At 41.7% G+C, this 24,553-nt stretch overlaps 1 long non-coding RNA gene across 1 annotated transcript; it reads right to left on the bottom strand.

Moving 5' to 3' along the window:
• Positions 1 to 3,026: 3,026 nt before the first annotated feature.
• Positions 3,027 to 10,772, bottom strand: LOC135544060 (uncharacterized). The gene is made up of 2 exons (XR_010456291.1): positions 10,467 to 10,772; positions 3,027 to 7,079 (listed from the first exon to the last, which is right to left on the bottom strand). It is a non-coding gene; the product is annotated as an uncharacterized LOC135544060 (long non-coding RNA).
• Positions 10,773 to 24,553: the final 13,781 nt, after the last annotated feature.

The raw sequence follows: 24,553 nt of genomic DNA, 5'->3' as shown, positions 1-24,553 counted from the left end.
TAAGGGGGGGGGGGGGGTGAGAAGGATTACTTTATCCTATCCTAGGTATTCCTTAAAGAGGTGGGGTTTCAGGTGTCTCCGGAAGGTGGTGATTGACTCCGCTGTCCTGGCGTCGTGAGGGAGTTTGTTCCACCATTGGGGGGCCAGAGCAGCGAACAGTTTTGACTGGGCTGAGCGGGAACTGTACTTCCTCAGTGGTAGGAAGGCGAGCAGGCCAGAGGTGGATGAACGCAGTGCCCTTGTTTGGTTTACTGCTAACCTACAAAGAATTACATGGGCTTGCTCCTACCTATCTCTCTGATCTGGTCCTGCCGTACATACCTACACGTACGCTACGGTCACAAGACGCAGGCCTTCTAATTGTCCCTAGAATTTCTAAGCAAACAGCTGGAGGCAGGGCTTTCTCCTATAGAACTCCCTTTTAATGGAATGGTCTGCCTACCCATGTGAGAGACGCAAACTCTGTCTCAACCTTTACGTCTTTACTGAAGACTCATCTCTTCAGTGGGTCATATGATTGAGTGTAGTCTGGCCCAGGAGGAGTGTGAAGGGGAACGGAAAGGCTCTGGAGCAACGAACCGCCCTTGCTGTCTCTGCCTGGCCGGTTCCCCTCTTTCCACTGGGATTCTCTGCCTCTAACCCTATTACAGGAGCTGAGTCACGTTCATCAGTCCACGGTAAGATTGTCTTTAAATGGAGAAAGTTCAACACTGTTGCTACTCTCCTTAGGAGTAACCATCCTGCAAAGATGACTACAAGAGCACAGTGCAGAATGCTCAATGAGGTTAAGAAGAATCCTAGAGTGTCAGCTAAAGACTTACAGAAATCTCTGGAACATGCTAACATCTCAGTTGGCGAGTCTACGATACATAAAACACTAAACAAGAATGGTGTTCATGGGAGGACACCACGGAAGAAGCGACTGCTGTCTGAATTTTGCAAAAGAGCATCTGGATGTTCCACAGCGCTACTGGCAAAATATTCAGTGTACAGATGAAACTACAGTTGAGCTGTTTGGAAGGAACACACAACACTGTGTGTGGAGAAAAAAAAGGCACAGCACACCAACATCAAAACCTCATCCCAACTGTAAAGTATGGTGGAGGAAGCATCATGTTTTGGGGCTGCTTTGCTGTCTCAAGGCCTGGACAGCTTGGTATCGTCGGCGGAAAAATGAATTCCTACGTTTATCAAGACATTTTGCAGGAGAATGTTAGGCTCTGTCCGACAATTGAAGCTCAACAGAAGTTGGGTGATGCAACAGGACAACGACCCAAAACACAGAAGTAAATCAACAACAGAATGGCTTCAACAGAAGAAAATACGCCTTCTGTGGCTCAGTCAGAGTCCTGAACTGAACCCGATTGAGATGCTGTGGCATGACCTCAAGCTGTTCATACTAGACAACCCAAGAATATTGCTGAACTGAAACAGTTTGATAAAGAGGAATGGTCCAAAATTCCTCCTGACCGTTGTGCAGGTCTGATCCGCAACTTCAGAAAACGTTTGGATTTTTATTTAACCAGGTAGGCTAGTTGAGAACAAGTTCTCATTTACAACTGCGACCTGGCCAAGATAAAGCATAGCAGTGTGAACAGACAACACAGAGTTACACATGGAGTAAACAATTAACAAGTCAATAACACAGTAGAAAAAAAAGGGGAGTCTATATACAATGTGTGCAAAAGGCATGAGGAGGTAGGCGAAAAATAATTACAATATTGCAGATTAACACTGGATTGATAAATGATCATGTACAGGTAGAGATATTGGTGTGCAAAAGAGCAGAAAAGTAAATAAATAAAAACTGTGGGGATGAGGTAGGTGAAAATGGGTGGGCTATTTACCAATAGATGATGTACAGCTGCAGATGAGGTTATTGCTGTCAAAGGAGGGTCAACCAGTTATTAAATCCAAGGGTTCACATACTTTTCCCACCCGGCACTGTGAATGTTTACACAGTGTGTTCAATGAAAACATAATTGTGTTTTATTAGTTTAAGCAGATTGTGTTTGTCTATTGTTGAGACTTAAATGGAGATCACATTTTATGACCAATTTATGTAGAAGTCCAGGTAATTCCAAAAAAGATTCACCTACTTTTTCTTTCCACTGTATACTGATATCTTGTAGCTGTGTTCGTGCAGTTTGTGGAATTTAACTTTTTATTAATTTCTCACAGAACTCTTTGTATTTGTCATTAATAAGAAATACAAGACAGTACATTCCCCAGACAGATATAACCTTGTCCTAGAGTAGGACGATCAAGAGAGATGATCCTAGTCCAGGACTCAGGAAACTGTCCCAGAGTTCAGCAGACAGGAAGTGGACCAGAGAGTCATTTCCTGGCATATTTGAACAAAGTGGAAATCAACTGGGAAACAAAAAAACATCAGGGGTCAAAATAGTTGAAGTTTAGGGACAAGGGTTAGGTTAAGGTTTGGGATAGCTTTAGTGAGATTAGTGTAAGAGCCAGGGAAAGGCTTCAAGATTAGCACTGGGTAAGTGTACAGTGGTCTGCTGCCATTCATTTTCTGCCTATTGAAACTACCTCCTTTTAATAAAGACGATCCAACAGTCACGGTTCGACTCTGGGGTTTGTTTTTAATTGTTGTTGTTGTTGTTTCACTCTGGGGTTTGTTTTTAATTGTTGTTGTTTTTTATTCTGGGGTTTGAGTATGAATGAACAAACCCGAAACGCAGTCAATTCTACATGACAGGAGCCTACATACAGATACTTCACACAACACAGACACATTGTACAATCCAATTCATAAGACAAACATGTTGGTGATTTATAACATGAGTCCTGAGCTACAGTGAAGATGGGATGGTTACATTCCATCAAGTGAAGCAGGACTCGCAGGTAGAACACTGTGACATGGTGTACGAGCAACGCGTCACATCTTACCTGTACTCTTCATAATATAAACAATCCCGAAGCATGTTAGTGCTGGAGTAGATAAAAAACCCTGCAACTCCAAAAGAAAGTTACCATCTTAAACAGAAATATATAAATAAACAAAATAGCTTACAAAAACATTTATTGAAGGTTTCAAAGTAACAACCGATACATAACAGGTTTGCTACGACGTGATCTCATATATATATATATATATATATCTCACATGCGACCTGTGATAAGACTTCACAATTTATATCTTAATGAATTATCTGATTAGAATAGAGAATATACTTAGATTTTTTTTTTTACAGTAATAGGCTAATCAAGAAATGTCAAAATTAAAATTGTAAAGGAAAATAGATTTAACTACATTGTAAAAACTTTAACGATTCACAGGCATGAAGCTTAAGTTATAAAGCATTATAAAGTTATAAAGGCATATGACAGGGGCGGCAAGGTAGCCTAGTGGTTAGAGCGTTGGGCCAGTAACCGAAAGGGCGTTGTTTTGAATACCAGGTGAAAAATCTGTCTTTGCCCATGAGCAAGGCACTTAACCCTAATTTGCTCCAGGGGGGCTGTACTACTATGTCTGACCCTGTTAAACAACACATTTCACTGCACCTATCCAGTGTGTGTGAGAGAAAAAATATTGGAGGGGCTGGGATCTTACAGTTAAAAGGCAAAGCATGACCAAAAACAGACCTACTCAGGCCGAGCAGCCTACAAGAAAAACATGTTCATATAGCTTTTCTGTAGAGCGTAGGACATGAGGAACAGACAGAAAAACATGTTCATATAGCTTTTCTGTAGAGCGTAGGACATGTTCATATAGCTTTTCTGTAGAGCGTAGGACATGAGGAACAGACAGAAAAACATGTTCATATAGCTTTTCTGTAGAGCGTAGGACATGTTCATATAGCTTTTCTGTAGAGCGTAGGACATGAGGAACAGACAGAAAAACATGTTCATATAGCTTTTCTGTAGAGCGTAGGACATGAGGAACAGACAGAAAAACATGTTCATATAGCTTTTCTGTAGAGCGTAGGACATGAGGAACAGACAGAAAAACATGTTCATATAGCTTTTCTGTAGAGCGTAGGACATGAGGAACAGACAGAAAAACATGTTCATATAGCTTTTCTGTAGAGCGTAGGACATGAGGAACAGACAGAACATTTCAAGGTGACTTAATCAAACCATCCAACCATAACAAGTTACAGTAACCTGATCACCCAGGCCCAAAATCCACAGGGTGTCAGAGTCTAACGGCTTGTGTGGGGGAGGAAACCAAATAAGGCAGAATTCCTAAGGACAATAAAATAACTTAACACATAGTAGCTTAAAGTTCACCCTGTCCAGATACAAGTTACCACAGATCATACATCCATATAGATGACATCAACATTCTCTTCAGAAGTTTATGAGATACCAAACATGGAGGCAACAGCATCACTAACACACATTTCAATAGTCAGGAAGGGCTGAATGGCCCTTGAGTGTCTTCCTGGGTAATTTGCCATGCAGACCCAGAGGTGACAAAGCACATAAGTGAGGGCCTACAGTACAGTATAATTCAGTTATTATCAAACCTGAGGGTATGTTCACTTACAGGTGTCAGTTTGAATAAGCCTTTATCTTCAAACTGACATTTTACACAATGGACACTGTTGTTTGGTGAATATTCTTCATGTGTGATTTAAGGGAACTTATCTGACTAAAGCATTTGTTGCAATCGTTGCAGCGATATGGTTTCTCTCCAGTGTGAATTCGCTTGTGGCGTGTCAGATCACCCGATGATGTAAAACCTTTCCCACATACAGAACACTTAAATGGTTTCTCCCCTGTGTGAGTCATCATATGAAGTGACAGTTTTCTGCTATAAATGAACCTTTTGCTGCAGACATGGCACTGATGTGATTTCTCCCCTGTGTGAGTCTTCATGTGTTCTCTAAGGACTCCCTTCCAAGTGAAGCTTTTGCCACAAACAGTGCACAGATACGGTTTCTCTCCGGTGTGAATTCCCTGGTGGTCTTTAAGATAACTCAGTGACGTACAGCCTTTTCCACACACAGGACACTTATGCAGCTCTCGCTCGGTTTTAGTTCCCGAATCTCTCTCTGTGTGAATTCTCATATGCTTTCTCAGATAACGTTTCTCCCGGAAGCACTTGCCACAATCACTACAAAGATACAACTGTTTCTCTGATTGATTTTCTCTCCTTTTCTCCCCTGTGTGTGTCCTCATATGTCTTGTCAGATCACATTTCTGAATGAATCTTTTGTTGCAAACATGACATTGATGTGGTTTCTCCCCAGTGTGAATTCGCTGGTGGATTTTTAGAACATTTGGATATGCAAAGCCTTTCCCACATACAGGACACATATGCAGTCTTCTCTTTTTGTGGCTCCCCGGTTCGCTCTCTGTCCGGCTCCCCGGTTCGCTCTCTGTCCGGCTCCCCGGTTCGCTCTCTGTGTGAGTCTTCATATGAACCCTCAAGTAACTCATCGTTCGGAAGCTTTTGCCACAATCGCTGCAGAGATATGATGGTTTCTCTCCAGAGTGACTCAGCTCGTGTTGTTTCAGACCACCCAATGATTTAAAGCATTTTTCACAAAGAGGGCACAGGTATGATTTCTCCCCTGTGTGAATTCTCATATGCTTTCTCAGTTCATGTTTTTGACTGAAAGATTTGTCACACTCTTTACACTGATATGGTTTCTCCCCTGTGTGAATCTTCATATGCACGTTTAATGTTGCCCTTTGAGTGAAGCGTTTCTCACATTCAGTGCAACAAAACGGTTTCTCCCCTGTGTGAATCCTCATATGGTCTTTTAATGATGACCTTTGAGTGAAGCATTTCTCACATTCACGGCAACCATACGGTTTCTCCCCTGTGTGAGTCCTCATATGCTTGACAAGATGTCCCTTGCGGTAGAAGCATTTGTCACATTCTTTGCACTTATGCGGTTTCTCACCTGTATGAATTACCTGATGTATTTTTAACAGGCCTGAGCTAGTAAAGCTTTTAATACACACAGGACACTTGAAGGGTTTCTCCCCTGTGTGATTTCTCTGATGTACTTTAAAATGGCTTACATTATAAAAGCATTTACTGCACACCGCACACGTGTATGGTTTCTCACTACCATGAAACTTCTGTTGGTGTTCCTTTAGGTAGCGTGGCCTCTTAAAGCATTTATTACACACAGGACAGATGCATGGATTCACTCCATGAGTTTTCCCATGTATTTTCAGAGAGCCTGGTGTGTTGAAACATTCCTTGCACACTGGACAATTGTACGGTTTTGCATCTGGGTGAGTAGTGCTCATATGCTTGTTGAAGTCGGTCTTGACACTGAAGGATTTGCCACATTCTTTGCACAGATATGTTTTTTCACCTTTGTGAATTCGCTGATGATCTTTTAAAGAAGCTGTGCAAAGAAAGGATTCACTGCACAAAGAACACTGCTGTGGTTCTTTCTCCCCTGTGTGAACTTTTTTGTGTCGTTGTAGACCATTTAGTGATTTAAAGCCCTTTCCACAGAAAGGACATGTGTGTCGTTTCTCTGCTTTGTGAATTCTCTGATGTACTTTTAAACTGACTGGTGCCTTAAACAGTTTACTGCACACAGGACACTTGTATCGCCTCTTGCTTGCGTGACACTTCAATGGTGCTTTCTGCTCGTTGGTTGTCTTGGCTTCAGTGCAGACTTGAGAGCTTTGTCCTTTCTTGTCCCGGGTTCTCTTTGACCCTGACGGTAGTTCTTCACTCTCCTCCTCATCAATACTTACAATGATTTCACTTGGAGCTGCAGAACAGTCTGGATGTAGTACAGAGAGCGTCTGAGAGTCACTGGTTGGCTCTGATACTCTGATACTGTAGTGCTCTTCATCTGATTGGGTCTGTTCAGTTGTATTGGTGGGTAGAGAGTCCCTTTTGCTGTCCTGGTCACAGTCACTTTCCACACAGGGAGGAATAAATATCAACTGTATGACCTCTGTGGTAGCAGACCTAAGTCTTTGAAGCTGCTCTTCCTCCTGACTGGTCCGGAGTTCCTCTGTAATCTGGGTGGGCTCTGGGTCCTCCTGCCTCAGACTGGGGCTCCACTCCTGCTCACAGTGCGGCTGCTGGTTAGGGGGAACCTCCTCTTCAGGGAGAGTTACCTGCTTGGGGTCTGTAGAGAAGGAAAGGAGTAAAAATACTGAATAACAACTCAAAATACTTCACATTCTGAATTCTCTATGCCGTGCTTAGGGCTGTGGCGGTCATGAAATTGTCAGCCGGTGATTGTGAAGCAAATAACTGCCGGTCTCACGGTAATTGAGAAGATGTCTGGAATGACACATCGATCTCTGGAATGACACATCGTCCCGTCGACCTGTCCGAACATTGTATGGTCTATTTATTTTTACCCGGGGCAGGGGGTCTTTGCGTTGCCTAGCAATTCAGCCTGGGTCCTCTACAAACCACTGATTCAAGTCAAATCATTAGACTACAATGTGAAAATCATCTTACCAATATTGTATTTCCCTGTGTGTAAATAAGTACATCAATATGAACCAATCGTATGGTTACATGTGGTACCGATAACTTTGATTGGTGATTTGGAACCAAATGTTGTAGGCCGACAATGTGATAGGAGACCCTTTCAATGGTGATTACCGACAATTTCACCTGAGATCGTGGGCGCATGTTCACCATAGAAGACATCACTGGGCAGTCCTCTTGGGAGAGCGAAGCAAACAGTCATTCTCAGTGTTCAACAGCAGGCCAGCGCAGAACTCACATCCTCCCTACTGATGTCTTCAGAGGAGATGACCACCCATTGGCTTGGTGGAGAGGGAATGAGGGTCATTTCACTTTTTGTTTGAATGAGACTTTTTAGTCTAAACAAATCTTTCATGATCAACTGTCAAATGAATCCAGAATGCCAGTAATAGGGTTCTATTGCAGATGAATAATGAAATGAGTTTCATTATTCGATTCACCGCAATCTGAACTAAAGCAATGACGAAGTGAATCATTTTGTGTGTCAAAAATAATCATGAATCGTTCAAAGAAAATCAATCAATAAGGCCGGTCTTATTCGCAAGCGTCGTTGGAAAGTTTTTTTGAGAAATGACAAACGAAATATGAGCATGTGTTCTTAATGTTTTGTGTACTCAGTATATGTTAATATGACCAACTTTAAATGAATGGGCCTAACATACTGGATTTTCTTTCAATTCCGTATGTACTAATTAGCATATTAAGTTCCTATAAAAGTTGCATGTTAATTTCTTAAATTGTTTTAAAATGTAACAAACTTGAAGTTTGACATAAAGCATGAAGATACGTTACTGTAATGATGTATTTTCCCTATGCTGCTTCCTACACTTGTTATTTTCCAGATTTCCTGATTGGATAACATCTAGACTCAGTAACATGTGTTGTGGTGTCCTGTTCTTGCTAACTTTTGTCACCTGTGTAATGCGGTCCTTCTCCTGCTGTTTATTCTAGTGTTCAGACTAAACGCAGTGGTAAATGTGCTGCTCACAGTAGACAGCAGCAACATGGACCTGTTAAATTGACTAGAAGGGTGTTGATATATAGCTGTGTTTAGGCATGGTTTCCTTGTTTTCAGTATGTTATGCGTGTTTCTCAATCTGCTGGAGTTGACCTAGTATTTTATTAACCCCTACCGCACGCATCCAGTTGTTTCATTTGTAACTTACCCACCAAAATCACAATATGCTGTTTTACATTGTGTTATTTGTGCTGGGCTAATTCCTAGAATGGACAAGCAGAAGAACCCGTGGGCTCTCCGAACAGTTCATATGCTGCTCTTCCATATCCCAGGTTTGTGGCATTGATGAATAAATCATTGAATGTTTACTTAAATTCCGATGTTATGTGTAAAAGGCATATGTATGCATTGTTTACCATTTTGATTTCTTTAAAACAATGTAATTGTTGGAGTTCAGGTGTTTGACGGGTGACCAGGTACATTCTTGTCATATAAATATGCTTATTAATGAATGATTATGGATACGTTCTGCAATGAGTTATTCTGGGTTTGAATCTGCAACAGAACATGTCAAGTTAGTTCTGAATTGCTTTACTACAGCAGTGCATTCTGACAATGAATTTAAACAGGGTAAGCCTACACAAAACACAGCCTTTATTTGAAGTGTTTCTAAAAATACACCTTGGATTAAAGGAATTGTGGGAAAACGATTGTTGAAAGATGTTGAAACATTGCTGCTATAACGGCCTCCACTCTACTGGGAAGGCTTTCCACTAGATGTTGGAACATTGCTGCCGTAACAGCCTCCACTCTTCTGGGAAGGCTTTCCACTAGATGTTGGAACATTGCTGCCATAACAGCCTCCACTCTTCTGGGAAGGCTTTCCACTAGATGTTGGAACATTGCTGCCATAACAGCCTCCACTCTTCTGGGAAGGCTTTCCACTAGATGCTGGAACATTGCTGCCATAACGGCCTCCACTCCTCTGGGAAGGCTTTCCACTAGATGTTGGAACATTGCTGCTATAACAGCCTCCACTCTTCTGGGAAGGCTTTCCACTAGATGTTGGAACATTGCTGCTATAACAGCCTCCACTCCTCTGGGAAGGCTTTCCACTAGATGTTGGAACATTGCTGCTATAACAGCCTCCACTCCTCTGGGAAGGCTTTCCACTAGATGTTGGAACATTGCTGAGGGGACTTTCTTCCATTCAGCCACAAGAGGATTAGTGAGGTCGGGGACTGATGTTGGGCGATTAAGCCTGCCTCAAGGTTGGCGTTCCAATTCATCCCAAAGGTGTTAGATGGGGTTGGCAACCTTGTACTTTCCAAAGTTTTTGAAACAGATTCCTGTTGGAACGTTCCACAAATTATACCCACCCTGCTCTTCAGAACGGGCCATTCTACTACCAATGTTTTTCTACGGAGATTGCATGGCCGTGTGCTCGACTTTATAACGTTACACCTGTCAGCAACTGGTGTAGTTGAAATAGGGGTGTCAACATACTTTTGTATATATACACTGTATAATGCATTATGTTAACTGTTAAAAAACATGGAAATAACATATTTACTTTATTGTATATACGTTATATACCTAGCCTTAGCAAGCTCTTTGCCAGCAAGCTAAGCTAAGCTTTTTTTAGCTATAATATTTAGCTAACGTTAGTTTTGCAAACGTTAGCTACTTAGCATCAAGTGTAGACGATAGAAGAAAAAAGGTCGTTAAAACATTAGTATATTCGTTTAGAAGACTTCAGTAAAACATTTGACCGGAGAATGACCTTCGATACACACTTTTATCACTAGCCAAGTCCTTGTTCGATCTGTGCCCGTAGTGTACAGTAGCTGCGTTAACGCAGCAGAGAAAGGCCTATAGGATCTCAGCGTGAGTCGCGTCAGCCAGGCTAGATAATTAACGTTAGCTACTAAACTTTAGGTCAAAACAGCTTAAGTCACCTGACCTTAGTAGTGAATACGATCCGTCCACGGCTAGTGATTCAGCAAACACACTATGTTGTTATCCGATAACTTGGTGTAAGTGGTGGCTACAAACCTGCTCCGAAATGATCCAGAAGAAGCCCCCGTAGGCGGTCGTTCTCTCCCTGAACCTCTGCTACCGTCTTTTCTACCACAACAAATATCTCCACCGCCGCTGTTGTCAGCCGCTCCCGGTACTCTGCTAACGTCTTCTCCGCCGAACCAAATATATCCACAGCCGCTGCTGTTAGCCGCTCGGTAATAAACACACTCAACACCTGTAGTTTAGACATTTTACGTACAAATCCAAATTTCAGACGATCAAACTACATATTCCTATTAGACCCACACGTTTTGCTGAAAACATGCGACCGAGCGCCATTACCGCTTGTGAAATACGCAATAATAACTAAGTACTTCCGGGTCATGGATTTTTTGCAATGCTTCAGAATAAGAGTCTTGTCCTGTATATTTTGTCAATTAATAATGATGGAGAAAATGGTGGATAATGTGCACAATTATCGAAATGTTATACTACTTATCATACAAATAATAATTTTAAGTGTTTCTATAAGATAGTCTATATTAAGTGATCAACAATGTTTTTGGTGTGGGTACCTCTATTATTCATTGCAGCATACATAATTGCCTGAACATTGTGTCAAAGTAAAAGAGAGTTCCATAGTCAGGAGCACTTCTACTTTCCAAATCCACAAAGTGTAAACCCCGAGGAGCATCACTGCTCATTTTGCAGCCCTTAAAGAGGGGCCCATCAGTTTAAATCCAATCGTTTTTTAACCTTCATATTGGTCATACATATTGCACCTTACATAATTGCATGCTGTGTCGCAGTAAAGTGGGGAGGGGGAGGGGGGGGGGGGGGGTCATTCTATTCAGGAGCACTTCTAAGTTTCCACCCCCAGCGTCATCATTGCTACTATTGTGGCCCTTTAAGAGTGGACAATCCGCTTAAATCCAAATATGTGCATATTAGATAGGTTTTATTTACACAAATACATGTGCATAGGTAATCCCTGACACATGCGGTGTCTACACTTGACACATACATGCGACTTCTGCTATCAAAATACGAAGATTGCACTGAAAGACGGGTTTAGACGCACAAAATTCGCTTTGTGGTCTGACTGTGTTCAGATCTCTAGGCCTTCATTGAAAATAAGATTTTGTTCTTAACTGACTTGCCTAGTTAAAAAAAGGTAGTCAGGAAAACCAGAAAGAGGTATCCTGCACGTTTTCAAGTTAAAAGTCTCCATTCTCTATTACTCCTCAGTTGAGTTTATCTCACATTTAGTTTGCTAATGTAATGGATTTGTTTGCCACTGCAAGTCTAGACAGCACTAGTTGTATTATGCCAACAACATGCATGCACCTTATCAAAATATTACAAATTCAATATTGCCCCATCCCATTCTCTGGGCTCTGTCTGCAATCATAACCCGTAGTATCTACCAGAATAATGAATCATAACCAGTAGTATCTACCAGAATAATGAATCATAACCAGTAGTATCTACCAGGAATAATGAATCATAACCAGTAGTATCTACCAGGAATATTGTAACATAACCAGTAGTATCTACCAGGAATAATGAATCATAACCAGTAGTATCTACCAGGAATAATGAAACATAACCAGTAGTATCTACTAGAATAATGAAACATAACCAGTTGTATCTACCAGAATATTGAAACATAACCAGTAGTATCTACCAGAATAATGAATCATAACCAGTAGCATCTACTAGAATAATGAAACATAACCAGTAGTATCTACCAGAATATTGTAACATAACCAGTAGTATCTACCAGGAATAATGAATCATAACCAGTAGTATCTACCAGGAATAATGAATCATAACCAGTAGTATCTACTAGAATAATGAAACATAACCGGTAGTATCTACCAGAATATCGAAACATAACCAGTAGTATCTACCAGGATTAATGAAACATAACCAGTAGTATCTACCAGAATAATGAACCATAACCAGTAGTATGTACCAGAATAATGAATCATAACCAGTAGTATCTACCAGAATAATGAATCATAACCAGTAGTATCTACCAGAATAATGAACCATAACCAGTAGTATGTACCAGAATAATGAATCATAACCAGTAGTATCTACCAGAATAATGAGTCATAACCAGTAGTATCAGTATTAACTTAAGGGGGCTGAATAATTTTGCACGCCCAATTTTTCAGTTTTTGATTTGTTAAAAAAGTTTGAAATATCCAATAAATGTCGTTCCACTTCATGATTGTGTCCCACATGTTGTCGATTCTTCACAAAAACATACAGTTTTATATCTTTATGTTTGAAGCCTGAAATGTGGCAAAAGGTCGCAAAGTTCAAGGGGGCCGAATACTTTCGCAAGGCACTGTAACACTGGACAGGAAAAACGACCGATTGTGTGCAAAATACTGAGGTAAATCAACTTCCGGGTTGGTGATGTAAGTGACATTGGTGACCCAATGAAATTCAAGCTAAGGTGAGAGGAATACAATTCTAAACACTATTTCCAGTTGTGCATCTACTAACACTGAAAGTAGGATAAAATATGTTTCGTCATTCTCATTTTGTCTCGGTGTGTATTTCCTTATTGAGATGTTTTTGTCATTAATTAACAAACCGGGTTCCATTACATCTTCATTACAAAGTGAACTGTCATGCCCTGGCCATAGAGAGGCTTTTTATTCTCTATTTTGGTTAGGCCAGGGTGTGACTAGGGTGGGCATTCTATGTTCTTTTTTCTATGTTTTTGTATTTCTTTGTTTTGGCTGGGTATGGTTCTCAATCAGGGACAGCTGTCTGTCGTTGTCTCTGATTGAGAACCATACTTCGGTAGCTCTTGCCCACATGGGTTTTGTGGGTAGTTGCTTTCTGTTTTTGTGTCTGCACCAGACAGAATTGTTTCGGTTGTTGTTTTGTCATTCAGTGTTCTGTTCTATTAAATAATGATGAACACGCTGCACCTTGGTCCTCACCTTCTTCCACCAACAGCTGTTACATAAACACTCCCCCCTCATCCTATCCTAGCTCAAAGCCCATCCCAACTCCACACTGAGTAGCTTCAAGTTAAATAGAACTGTTTTTAAATTGCATTAGCTAAATGAGCTGTTAGAAAACACAAGTTAAGAGTTTCTTCCAGATGCACTATTGAGAGCCTCCTGTTGAGCTTCATTGCCTGGTACGGCAACTGCACCGCCCGTAATCCAGAACTCTCTAGAGGATGGTGCTGTCTTTCTAACCCATCACCGGGTGCACACTGCCTGCCCTCCCAGACACCTACAGCACCCGATGTCACAGGAAGGCCAAAAAGAATTTCAAGGACAACAACCACCCGAGCCAAAGCCTGTTCACCCTGCTATCATCCAGAAGGCTAGGTCAGTACAGGTGCATCAAAGCTGGGACCGAGAGACTGAAAAACATCTATCTCAAGGCCATCAGACTATTAAATAGCCATCACTAGCCAACCTCTACCCAGTACCCTGCCCGGAACTTAGTCACTGTCACCAGCCGGCTATCACCCGGATACTCAACCCTGCAACTTAGAAGCTCCTGCACTATGTACATAGACATGGAATCACTGGTCACTTTAATGGAACACCGGTCACTTTAATAATGGAACACCGGTCACTTTAATAATGGAACACCGGTCACTTTAATAATGGAACACCGGTCACTTTAATAATGGAACACTAGTCACTTTAATAATGGAACACTAGTCACTTTAATAATGGAACACCGGTCACTTTAATAATGGAACACCGGTCACTTTAATAATGGAGCACCGGTCACTTTAATGGAACACCGGTCACTTTAATAATGGAACACCGGTCACTTTAATAATGGAACACCGTTCACTTTAATAATATAACACCGTTCACTTTAATAATGGAACACCGTTCACTTTAATAATGGAACACCGGTCACTTTAATAATGGAACACCGGTCACTTTAATAATGGAACACCGGTCACTTTAATAATATAACACCGGTCACTTTAATAATATATTACCGGTCACTTTAATAATATAACACCGGTCACTTTAATAATATAACACCGGTCACTTTAATAATGGAACACCGGTCACTTTAATAATATAACACCGGTCACTTTAATAATGGAACACCGGTCACTTTAATAATGGAACACCGGTCACTTTAATAATGGAACACCGGTCACTTTAATAATGGAACACCGGTCACTTTAATAATGGAACACTAGTCACTTTAATAATGGAACACCGTTCACTTTAATAATATAACACCGTTCACTTTAATAATGGAACACTGGTCACTTTAATAATGGAACACCGGTCACTTTAATAATGGAACACCGGTCACTTTAATAATGGAACACCGGTCACTTTAATAATGGAGCACCGGTCACTTTAATGGAACACCGTTCACTTTAATAATGGAACACCGGTCACTTTAATAATGGAACACTAGTCACTTTAATGGAACACCGGTCACTTTAATAATGGAACACCGGTCACTTTAATAATGGAACACCGGTCACTTTAATGGAACACCGGTCACTTTAATAATGGAACACCGGTCACTTTAATAATGGAACACCGGTCACTTTAATAATGGAACACCGGTCACTTTAATGGAACACCGGTCACTTTAATAATGGAACACCGGTCACTTTAATAATGGAACACCGGTCACTTTAATAATGGAACACCGGTCACTTTAATAATGGAACACCGGTCACTTTAATGGAACACCGGTCACTTGAATAATGGAACACCGGTCACTTTAATAATGGAACACCGGTCACTTTAATAATGGAAAACTAGTCACTTTAATAATGGAACACCGGTCACTTTAATAATGGAACACCGGTCACTTTAATAATGGAGCACCGGTCACTTTAATGGAACACCGGTCACTTTAATAATGGAACACAGGTCACTTTAATTAATAATGGAACACTGGTCACTTTAATAATGGAACACTGGTCACTTTAATGGAACACCGGTCACTTTAATAATGGAACACCGGTCACTTTAATAATGGAACACCGGTCACTTTAATGGAACACCGGTCACTTTAATAATGGAACACCGGTCACTTTAATAATGGAACACCGGTCACTTTAATGGAACACCGGTCACTTTAATAATGGAACACCGGTCACTTTAATAATGGAACACCGGTCACTTTAATAATGGAACACCGGTCACTTTAATAATGGAACACTAGTCACTTTAATAATGGAACACTAGTCACTTTAATAATGGAACACCGGTCACTTTAATAATGGAACACCGGTCACTTTAATGGAACACCGGTCACTTTAATAATGGAACACCGGTCACTTTAATAATGGAACACCGGTCACTTTAATAATGGAACACTAGTCACTTTAATAATGGAACACCGGTCACTTTAATAATGGAACACCGGTCACTTTAATAATGGAGCACCGGTCACTTTAATGGAACACCGGTCACTTTAATAATGGAACACAGGTCACTTTAATTAATAATGGAACACTGGTCACTTTAATAATGGAACACCGGTCACTTTAATAATGGAACACCGGTCACTTTAATAATGGAACACCGGTCACTTTAATGGAACACCGGTCACTTTAATAATGGAACACCGGTCACTTTAATAATGAAACACCGGTCACTTTAATGGAACACCGGTCACTTTAATAATGGAACACCGGTCACTTTAATAATGGAACACCGGTCACTTTAATAATGGAACACCGGTCACTTTAATAATGGAACACTAGTCACTTTAATAATGGAACACTAGTCACTTTAATAATGGAACACCGGTCACTTTAATAATATAACACCGGTCACTTTAATAATGGAACACCGGTCAATTTAATAATGGAACACTGGTCACTTTAATAATATAACACCGGTCACTTTAATAATGGAACACTGGTCACTTTAATAATGGAACACTAGTCACTTTAATAATGGAACACCGGTCACTTTAATAATGGAACACCGGTCACTTTAATAATGGAGCACTGGTCACTTTAATGATGTTAACATACTGTCTTACCCACTTCATAAGTATATACTGTATAGACATGATTGTAGTCAAGGCCATCCTATTGAACTATTGCTGTACATGTACTATTATATCTAGGTATTCTTCAGATATTCTACATATTCTATCATATACTGTCCACAATGTCGATACATCCCATCACATATATATATTTATATATATGTAGATATATACTCCGGACTCTGACATTGCTCATCCTAATATTTATCTATTTCTTAATTCCATTATTTTAGATTTGTGTGTATTTTTGTGAATTGTTAGATATTACTGCACTGTTGGAGCTAAGAACACGAGCATTTCTCTACACCCGCAATAGCATCTTTTAAATATGTGTATGCGACCGATAAAATTTGATTTGCGATTTAATCAAATAAAGAAAGTAAGGCTCCAATGACAGACAGAAAGTCCCCCACTGAACAGAGGGTTTGGGAGACCGTACATCTCTACCGGATAAACCTACTGTAGCTAGGTCAACAACGGTGGTGAAACCATAGACCTACAGTATATATGTCAACAAGGGTGGAGAAACCATAGACCTACAGTATATATGTCAACAAGGGTGGAGAAACCATAGACCTACATTATATATGTCAACAAGGGTGGAGAAACCATAGACCTACAGTATATATGTCAACAACGGTGGTGAAACCATAGACCTACATTATACATCAACAAATGTGGAGAAACCATAGAACTACAGTATATACATTAACAAATGTGGAGAAACCATAGACCTACAGTATATATGTCAACAAGGGTGGAGAAACCATAGACCTACAGTATATACATCAACAAATGTGGAGAAACCATAGACCTACAGTATATACATCAGCAAATGTGGAGAAACCATTGGCATACAGTATATACATCAACAAATGTGGAGAAACCATAGACCTACAATATATACATCAGCAAATGTGGAGAAACCATTGGCATACAGTATATACATCAACAAAGGTGGAGAAACCATAGACCTACAATATATACATCAGCAAATGTGGAGAAACCATTGGCATACAGTATATACATCAACAAATGTGGAGAAACCATAGACCTACAATATATACATCAGCAAATGTGGAGAAACCATTGGCATACAGTATATACATCAACAAAGGTGGAGAAACCATAGACCGACTGTTATCCTAATTAAGCAATAAGGTATGGGGGTGTGGTATATACCACGGCTGTCAGCCAATCAGCATTCAGGACCCGAACCACCCAGCGTATAATAATTTGCTTTGTGTTAACAAGTCCTCGCTCCTGGACCTGTATTATTATCATAGTCACAAAGTAGGAGTACTGATCTAGGATCAGATTTGACTAGATCAGATTTGACAACCTGATCCTAGATCAGCACTCGGAAGCTACATTTCCACCTAAGACTTACCCACAGTGTTTCACAACAACAAAAAGGCTCAGACGTTTGTGTTTCCACTCCACAGACTGGCTCCAGTATCTTTCTGGGCCACGGCCTCAGTGAACCTGCTGTGACTTGGGGCCAAGGACAGGCCACTGATACTTTACATAACACCCGGCCTCAGTGAACCTGCTGTGACTTGGGGCCAAGGACAGGCCACTGATACTTTACATAACACCCGGCTAACTGTGAACATCAATTAACACCTTCCACGATGAACACCTTCTCACAAAGCAATTGTCTTGAGGGTGCAGAGGTTGTACTGTTTACAGAACTGAAGGAAACAAATCAACACGAGAGCCAACATTAACATAAACACTGGGGACACACTGGTGAGGGGTAAGTATCAGGTGGAAATTCACCATGAGAGGCATTATGAATACCGCACCTGCTGTCCTAGTCAGATAGCCATGTAAAATAAAAAAAAACAAGATCAAGTTTATTCAAAATTACAATCATTCAACATCCATTTTAATCAGACGTTTTTGTGAACAATGAGCATTGTCCTTTAACAATGAGCATTGTATTTTAACAATGAGCATTGTATTTTAACAATGAGCATTGCATTTTAACAATGGGCATTGTCCTTTAACAATGAGCATTGTCCTTTAACAATGGGCATTGTCCTTTAACAATGAGCATTGTCCTTTAACAATGAGCATTGTCCTTTAACAACGACTAAAGCTTCCTTTAAATGAAGATTGAACTGTCTTCTATTTATCCTATTTCATTATTTCAATAACCTGCTGCTTACAGATAAACAGACTGCACTCTTCAAAATAAGCAACATCTTTTCAAATATCACATGGCACAGATTTTGGACCTGGTTAAAATTGTGGTCTAGTAGCCCGGCTAACCAGTGGTCAAAATCCATGTTATGTTTTTCTTTTACAGTTGTCAGTAAGAATAAGCCTTGGGTTCTCCCTCTTGTGAATATTCTTCTTGGGTGATTTAAGGGAGCTACTTTGATTGAAGCATTTGTCACAACCATTGCAGCTATATGTTTTCTCTCCATTGTAAACTTGCTTGTGGTGTGTCAGATCACCTAATGTTGTAAAGCATTTTTCACATATAGAACACTTATACCGCTTCTCCCCTGTGTATGTCTTCATATGTTGTGTCAGGATTGTGCTCTGAGTGAAGCTTCTGCTGCAACCGTTGCACTGGTATGTTTTCACTGCGTTGTGAATTCGCTGGTGGCGTTTTAGAATACTTAATGATATCCAACATTGTCCACATACAGAACACTTAAATGGATTCTTGGATTTCTCCCCTATGTGAGTCATCATATGACATGACAGATATCCGCTCTGACTGAAGCGCTTGCTGAAAACATTACACTGATGTGATTTCTCCCCTGTGTGAGTCATCATATGACATGACAGGTATCCGCTCTGACTGAAGCGCTTGCTGAAAACATTACACTGATGTGATTTCTCCCCTGTGTGAGTCGCCATGTGGTCCGTCAGGACAGGACTCGCTTCCAAGTGAAGCTTTTGCCGCAAACAGTGCACAGATAAGTTTCTCTCCGGTGTGAATTCCCTGGTGGTCTTTGAGATAACTCAGTGATGTATAGCCTTTTCCACATACAGGATACTCTGTGAGTCTTCCACTCTCAGGAAAGTCATTGTTCGGAAGCTGCAAAGATTGACAGATGGGTTCTCGTTTTGCTCGCTCAGATACTTTTACTGAGATTGATTAATATTTTTCTTGTATACCGAGTATATCATGTACAATTATAATTGTTTACCGTATTGAACAAACTTTTTATATATTTTGTACTTATATTTGTGGTGTGGTTTTCATATAAGCCCTTTTGGGCTTACAACCTCACCTGCACACCATTTTGACCTGTTAAAAAAACAATCTGTACTAGTTTGTCTTTCACATCTTTTCTTTGATGTGAATAAATAAAACCTAAAAATCTAAACCTTTCTGTTGGAGTGCGTCTCGGTCAAATAAATGATCAATATTTCAATATTTTATTTGGATGGGCAAGGAGGAACGGTAGGCCAGGCCACCTAAGGGCCGCTCATAACGCCGGCCCTGTCTGTAACTCTTTTGAAGTCAAATCTCTACCACCAAGTACTTCTCTGCAGCTGCCACCACATCATCTATTTTTTGTTGTTGTGATTTACGTTCCATCTCTGCGGTACAGTTGATATCTACTGCCATGAATGCTAAGAAGCCAACCTTTACTGAAACATATCAGTTATTGGCCTATCCCTCTGTTCTGGCACAAATCTACTATTAGAAGGATACACCGCAGAGGATTCGGTACAAAACCTCTAACAGCATAACTCATATCTTAACATTACTTTGTCAGATAAAGACTAAATCAAATCTCAAAAGAACAGACTGCTTCTCTTCTGTTTCACCACGCTCTCCACCGGGTCTGCGTTGCACCAAACGGCGAGCGCCACAAACACCAGGAATCTTAAACTTCAATACCACCACTTCCACACTTAACACTATCCCAGAAATCCCTCCCTTCAATGGTGCCCTGTTCCTAAGCGTAGAGCAAGATACATGTCTTTCCCCAAGTTGCATCGCACAGAGCACCTGCACCCTCTGATCTGAAGAAACACAAACAAAACAGCACAAGTCCCCTTCAGGTTACCTTCACTGACTCAACCGCACCCACCATCTTTTCCATCCAAACTGAAACCACACATGCATCAGCCAAAAGGCCTGGATCCACCCTCTTCAAAAATCTCACTCCCACTGGACCAAACTCATCTCTATCATACCCATCGATACAAGGCTCAGGATCCTCACCACACATTCCCCCTTCTTCCATTTCACCGCCAGAACGCCAACTGACGTCCAGCTCACTCTGGTTGAACTTGACACCAATCCTTCTCGACATACCCTTCAACAGATTCCACCCTATCCTCGGCCTCCCTCAGCCTTTTCACCCTCCTCTGTCGTTCCCTCCAATCCTCCTCCGTTAACCAATTACCAGACTCCTGACTCTTCCAAATCAAAATCTCTTTCTTGCCTCCTTGAGGGACATGCTACGCCCTGTTGACCTACCCAAAAGCAAACGGTCTGAGCTTCCTCTCCCTAACCTCCATCATGAGTCCCATGCCCCTTGTCAATTTACTTCAGTTGTCAGCAGATCATATCCACATATCCAAGACATAAACCCAGGCTATTTCTACATTTTCTCTTCTTAAAGTGTGATTTTAAACCCAACACTAACCACACTGCTAACCTTATGCTTAAACCTAACCTTAAGTTAAGACCAAAAAGAAAAATGATTATAATCATGCATTTTTACAATTTAGCCAATTTGGACTGTGTAACGATCATCGTAGGTGGAGGAAGGTGAGGACCAAGGTGCAGCGTGGTACGTGTTCATAATATTTAAATAGAACACTGAAAAATACAAAAACCAACAACGTGAACGAACGAAACCGAAACAGTTCTGTCTGGCACAGATATGAAACAGAAAACAACTACCCACAAATCATAGTGGGAACACAGGCTACCGAAGTATGGTTCTCAATCAGAGACAACGATTGACAGCTGCCTCTGATTGGGAACCATACCAGGCCAAAAGCAGAAATACAAAACATAGAACAAAAACATAGAATGCCCACCCCAACTCACGCCCTGACCAAACTAAAATAGAGACATAAAAAGGAACTAAGGTCAGGATGTGATAGACTGTGGCTGTAGAATGCAGTGGAAGCCATTTTCTTTCCATATCCACTTCCGGGTCGACGAAACAGTGACATGTTGAGGACCCAAAGAAATCCAACCAGAGGCAGGGTAATACATTGCTAGACAATGTACTCGTTAGATAATGTCATTCTAAGGCGAAGTTGCCAGACACAACATACCACTAATGGTGTCAAACTCATTCCACTGAGGGCTGAGTGTCTGCTGCTTTTTAGTTTCCCCTTTCAATTAAGACCTAGACAACCAGATGAGAGGAGTTCCTTACTGAGACCTAGACAACCAGGTGAGGAGAGTTCCTTACTGAGACCTAGACAACCAGATGAGAGGAGTTCCTTACTGAGACCTAGACAACCAGGTGAGGAGAGTTCCTTACTAAGACCTAGACAACCAGGTGAGGAGAGTTCCTTACTGAGACCTAGACAACCAGATGAGGAGAGTTCCTTACTAAGACCTAGAGAACCATGTGAGGAGAGTTCCTTACTAAGACCTAGACAACCAGGTGAGGAGAGTTCCTTACTAAGACCTAGACAACCAGGTGAGGAGAGTTCCTTACTGAGACCTAGACAACCAGGTGAGGAGAGTTCCTTACTGAGACCTAGACAACCAGGTGAGGAGAGTTCCTTACTGAGACCTAGACAACCAGATGAGGAGAGTTCCTTACTAAGACCTAGACAACCAGGTGAGGAGAGTTCCTTACTGAGACCTAGACAACCAGATGAGGAGAGTTCCTTACTGAGACCTAGACAACCAGATGAGAGGAGTTCCTTACTGAGACCTAGACAACCAGGTGAGGAGAGTTCCTTACTGAGACCTAGACAACCAGGTGAGGAGAGTTCCTTACTGAGACCTAGACAACCAGGTGAGGATAGTTCCTTACTGAGACCTAGACAACCAGGTGAGGAGAGTTCCTTACTGAGACCTAGACAACCAGGTGAGGAGAGTTCCTTACTGAGACCTAGACAACCAGGTGAGGAGAGTTCCTTACTGAGACCTAGACAACCAGGTGAGGAGAGTTCCTTACTGAGACCTAGACAACCAGGTGAGGAGAGTTCCTTACTGAGACCTAGACAACCAGGTGAGAGGAGTTCCTTACTGAGACCTAGACAACCAGGTGAGGAGAGTTCCTTACTGAGACCTAGACAACCAGGTGAGGAGAGTTCCTTACTGAGACCTAGACAACCAGATGAGAGGAGTTCCTTACTGAGACCTAGACAACCAGGTGAGGAGAGTTCCTTACTAAGACCTAGACAACCAGGTGAGAGGAGTTCCTTACTGAGACCTAGACAACCAGATGAGAGGAGTTCCTTACTGAGACCTAGACAACCAGGTGAGGAGAGTTCCTTACTGAGACCTAGACAACCAGATGAGAGGAGTTCCTTACTAAGACCTAGACAACCAGGTGAGGAGAGTTCCTTACTAAGACCTAGACAACCAGGTGAGAGGAGTTCCTTACTGAGACCTAGACAACCAGATGAGAGGAGTTCCTTACTGAGACCTAGACAACCAGGTGAGGAGAGTTCCTTACTGAGACCTAGACAACCAGATGAGAGGAGTTCCTTACTAAGACCTAGACAACCAGGTGAGGAGAGTTCCTTACTAAGACCTAGACAACCAGGTGAGGAGAGTTCCTTACTGAGACCTAGACAACCAGGTGAGGAGAGTTCCTTACTGAGACCTAGACAACCAGGTGAGGAGAGTTCCTTACTGAGACCTAGACAACCAGGTGAGGAGAGTTCCTTACTGAGACCTAGACAACCAGGTGAGGAGAGTTCCTTACTGAGACCTAGACAACCAGGTGAGGAGAGTTCCTTACTGAGACCTAGACAACCAGGTGAGGAGAGTTCCTTACTGAGACCTAGACAACCAGGTGAGGAGAGTTCCTTACTGAGACCTAGACAACCAGGTGAGGAGAGTTCCTTACTGAGACCTAGACAACCAGGTGAGGGGAGTTCCTTACTGAGACCTAGACAACCAGGTGAGGAGAGTTCCTTACTGAGACCTAGACAACCAGGTGAGGAGAGTTCCTTACTAAGACCTAGACAACCAGGTGAGGAGAGTTCCTTACTAAGACCTAGACAACCAGATGAGAGGAGTTCCTTACTGAGACCTGGACAACCAGGTGAGGAGAGTTCCTTACTGAGACCTAGACAACCAGGTGAGGAGAGTTCCTTACTGAGACCTAGACAACCAGGTGAGGAGAGTTCCTTACTGAGACCTAGACAACCAGGTGAGGAGAGTTCCTTACTGAGACCTAGACAACCAGGTGAGGAGAGTTCCTTACTGAGACCTAGACAACCAGATGAGGAGAGTTCCTTACTAAGACCTAGACAACCAGGTGAGGAGAGTTCCTTACTGAGACCTAGACAACCAGGTGAGGAGAGTTCCTTACTAAGACCTAGACAACCAGATGAGGAGAGTTCCTTACTAAGACCTAGACAACCAGATGAGGAGAGTTCCTTACTGAGACCTAGACAACCAGGTGAGGAGAGTTCCTTACTGAGACCTAGACAACCAGGTGAAAGGAGTTCCTTACTGAGACCTAGACAACCAGGTGAGGAGAGTTCCTTACTAAGACCTAGACAACCAGGTGAGGAGAGTTCCTTACTAAGACCTAGACAACCAGATGAGGAGAGTTCCTTACTGAGACCTAGACAACCAGGTGAGGAGAGTTCCTTACTGAGACCTAGACAACCAGATGAGGAGTTCCTTACTGAGACCTAGACAACCAGGTGAGGAGAGTTCCTTACTGAGACCTAGACAACCAGGTGATGATAGTTCCTTACTGAGACCTAGACAACCAGGTGAGGAGAGTTCCTTACTAAGACCTAGACAACCAGGTGAGGAGAGTTCCTTACTGAGACCTAGACAACCAGGTGAGGATAGTTCCTTACTGAGACCTAGACAACCAGGTGAGGAGAATTCCTTACTGAGACCTAGACAACCAGGTGAGGAGAGTTCCTTACTGAGACCTAGACAA

Source organism: Oncorhynchus masou, chromosome 8 (genome assembly GCF_036934945.1).
Source record: "Oncorhynchus masou masou isolate Uvic2021 chromosome 8, UVic_Omas_1.1, whole genome shotgun sequence".
NCBI lineage: Eukaryota > Metazoa > Chordata > Actinopteri > Salmoniformes > Salmonidae > Oncorhynchus > Oncorhynchus masou.
The sequence above is the reverse complement of the archived record's forward strand: the minus strand, read 5'-3'. Positions and strand labels throughout refer to the sequence as shown.